A 3,313-nucleotide genomic window follows, 5' to 3' on the forward strand; every position below is an offset into this window, starting at 1 on the left:
CTCTCTCTGGCAGCACAGGTTGTATTTAGAAAACACAGCCCTTCACTGCACTGCTTCACCCTCACCAGTATTGAATCTGGAACTGCCATTGCTGAGATGTAATTCCAAAACCACTTTGATTGCTGGTTTTTTTTTTCCCCCCCCTCAGAAAACAAACATCTCCGGACCATTTGCTCCTAACTTTGTAACCCTTTGGTATTTTAGCATTCCTCCCTCCCTCAGTCCAAGCTCCCATAGTCTAAAAACCCACTGCAAACCCTCGGATGGCAAAATGAAACCTTTCTCTTTTCTTTCTCTCTTCATGTACTTCCTCCTCCCGCCTCTTTTTTCCCTCCTGTTTATGAATTTCTCCCTCTCTCCGATGCTTTTCTCCCTTTCTTTCTCTTCTCTAAAGCATAAACTTTCTCCGCCGCGAAGACAGAGGAGAAATACCCTTAAGAAATACGGAAACGATCTTGAGCAGAAAATAATCTGATGGATAAGGGTGAATCAGGCAGCAAACTGAAAAGGCAGAGGCTCCTCTCTGCAGCTCGGAGTTGGCAAGGAGCCACTGTACTTAAAAAAAAAAAAGATATCCATTGTATATTTAATTGTATCTACCGTATATTTAATTGCGTCTGGGCTCTCCGTTCCTCTAAAATAAAACAAAATAAACTCGGTGGAGATAAAAAGTCTCATGCGATAGATCCGAGCGTTGGGGTTTGACAGCAGCCGCGGCTCGGTAATAAATAAGAGCTTTTTCCTCCCTTCCCTTCCCCGGCTGCTGAGCTCCTCTCTCACGACAGACGAAAGCCCCATCTACTTTTAACACGGCCGCAGACAAAGTGCCCACGAAGGGACGGTTTGGGGTTTTTTTGCACTGATTAAATCCTTTATGCATTCCCAGATCTGCATTGCATCTTCCGCCGAGATGTATTATTGTCTGCGGCGAGAGTGATGTCCTTGCTGGGAGTTATTCTCATTCGGTTCCCTCGGCATGATAAATAAGTCTTATTAAAAAGTAAACTCCTCTACCCTGGCTGAGAAGCCGGGAATTAATTAGCAAACAGCAGCGCCTTTCTTATGAATAGGTTTGCTGAAATCGTCTGGAAGGGCTGAGGTGGGAATTTCTCCAAGGCCTTCCTGTCTGCCATAGGATTCTTAAGGAAGAAGAAGGGAAAAAAAAAAACCAAAACCGACACCAACACAAAACAAACCAAAAGGAAAACGGAGCGGGGAGGCTCGGCCAAAAAAGAAAAAAAAAAAAAAAAAAAAAAAAAAAAAGCAGCTAAAAATAACAGCGATTTCTTTGGGTTTTGTTTTGGAAACGTCCATAAAAGAAATTTACGATCCCCATTCGCCCAACGGCTCTTTTCGCTCGTGGCATCCGCCGAAGGTTCGCTTTGTACCTCATCTCTCAAACGCCGCTCATTTATCTTCGCCGAGGACGGCCGCGATCCTTAATTATTGACTCCGAGGGATTGTCGGCTTTCAAAAAAAAAAAAAAATGAAATAAATAAAAAAAAATCTCGGGAGGAATAATAAATATTCGATTCTCTCCTCTGTTCCAATTAAAGGCGGGCTGGATCCGCGCTGGGTGATTCGTAGAGCTCCAACTTTCACTTCGAGAGAAGGGAACGTTTAAGCACAAACTCTGCGCCCAGAACTTTGGAGTGCGAAGGTGTTGAGATATTTATCACTCCCCATTTTCCCTTCTCGGTCCTCCGAAAGAATAATAAAAATCGGGGGAAGGTAAAGGTGATGGAGGGCTGCGAGAAGAAACGGGGCTCTCGTGGGGGGGGGAGCAGCGGGGGGGGAAAAGGGGAAAAAAAAACGGAAGGGGGATGTATTTTGCTGTAAAAAAAAAAAACCCTTCCCTCCATGTTGGAAACCCTAAATTCACAACCTGCCTGTTTGTGAAGAAGAGAGGGGTCTTTCCCCTCCCCGCCCCCCCCCCCCCCCTCTCCCAAGGTACGTTTCCCACAGCCGGGCGAGCAGGAGCTGCCCCCCGGCTTTCATCGCAATTATTATTAATCATAAAGATCCTCAACGTTTGCCCTCCACCATAAGTCGGCTGCTCCAAAAAAAAAAAAATGGAAAAGAAAAAAAAAGACCTCAAAATCTCAGCTACCGCCTCGCAATGGATCTGCCTGCAAAAATAGAGACACATTCCTAAAATTTCCCCCCCCCCCCCCCCCTTCTCCCCCCCCCCCCCCCGGCCCCCCCCCCCCCAAAACCCCCCCGCTTGACAGGGGGGGGGGGGGGGGGGGAAAGGAAAAAAAAATAAAAAATAAAAAGGGCCCTGGATGAGGGCTGCAAAAGAGTCTCTGCGTGGAAGGAAGCTTAAAGCTTGTGAACTCTTCTTGAACCGAGATTGGAGTCATATGGTCATAAATCATTGGGACATATACTCCGCCATTCACAAAGTGATAGCCTATTTGAGTCCGGCTTACCTTAGTCTCTGACGAGCAAAGCACGGGCAGACATAATATATTTTCACATCCAGCATCCACGCAATCAATAAGCAAGGAATGACCCCCTTCCTTTAAAAACGTTAAAGGAATATACGAGAGAGAGGGGGGGGAAGAAAATCCGGCATATGGATGGATGGATGTAAAAAAAAATAAAGAAAAAACGGGCAAAAAAAAACGACAACAAAAAAAAAAACAGGGGGGAGGGGGCTCAGCCAGTGGAGCTTTCGGTTACGGCAGCTCAAATTGTCTCTCTGTCTCCGTTTGGGGAAGTTGCCGCCCCCCCGGGGGAGGAAAAATCAAGATGCTTTCCAGCTTCCAAGATGTGCGGAAAAGCTGAGGGCTTTGAATGGACAAACCCCGAGGTTCTGGTTGCCCTATAGACTGGTACGCTCTGCTCACTGATAACAATGGCCTCTGCTTTACCACAGCAAAGGGGAAGAAGGGAAAGGAGAAGGGAGGAAAAAAAAAAAAAAAAGAAAAAAAAAAGCAAAACACAAAACCACCCCCCCCCCCCCCCCCCCCCCCCCCCCCCCCCACCAGCCCCCTTTTAACTATGCAATGCTTGGCTAGGATTAAAATAATAACGAAAAGAATCCAGGCGACGGGGAGGGCGGGGGGCGAGGGGGGGAAAGAAAGCGGAGGGGATATTTAAAAACACAGATCGGGTTCGGATTGCTGGGCAAAGGCAGCGAGGCTCCCGAACAGCGTCACTAGTGAAAAATTATGCTAATTGCAGACGTGGTGGACAGAGGCCTAGACAGAAAGATAGTAAAGCTCGCCTTTGATTCACGTGTTTAACAATTAGGTGTCAATTTATGCTAATAAACCGTTTCAAAATAGTCATGGTTTCTCCCCCCCCC

General features: G+C 46.8%; 1 protein-coding gene across 6 annotated transcripts in view; it reads right to left on the reverse strand.

Annotated features, from left to right (window-relative positions):
- The window catches only part of HOXB3 (homeobox B3), a 9,990-nt gene that overhangs the window by 4,853 nt on the left and 1,824 nt on the right, over nt 1–3,313 (reverse strand). The window contains exons 1-2 of one of the 6 annotated variants that reach the window (XM_042893940.1): nt 2,433–2,564; nt 1,389–1,467 (exon numbers count right to left, since the gene is read on the reverse strand). The exons of 1 other annotated variant lie outside the window; for it this stretch is intronic. The gene's annotated coding sequence lies outside the window, so the exon portion shown is untranslated. Of the gene's footprint in view, nt 1–600; nt 1,217–1,388; nt 1,767–2,432; nt 2,565–3,313 lie in introns of those variants that run through there. 4 more of the 6 variants (XM_042893939.1, XM_042893943.1, XM_042893944.1 and 1 more) reach the window with 4 other exon arrangements.

This window comes from Lagopus leucura, unplaced genomic scaffold (genome assembly GCF_019238085.1).
Source record: "Lagopus leucura isolate 7727_CA_CO unplaced genomic scaffold, USGS_WTPT01 34908-0_obj-0_obj, whole genome shotgun sequence".
NCBI classification, from domain to species: domain Eukaryota; kingdom Metazoa; phylum Chordata; class Aves; order Galliformes; family Phasianidae; genus Lagopus; species Lagopus leucura.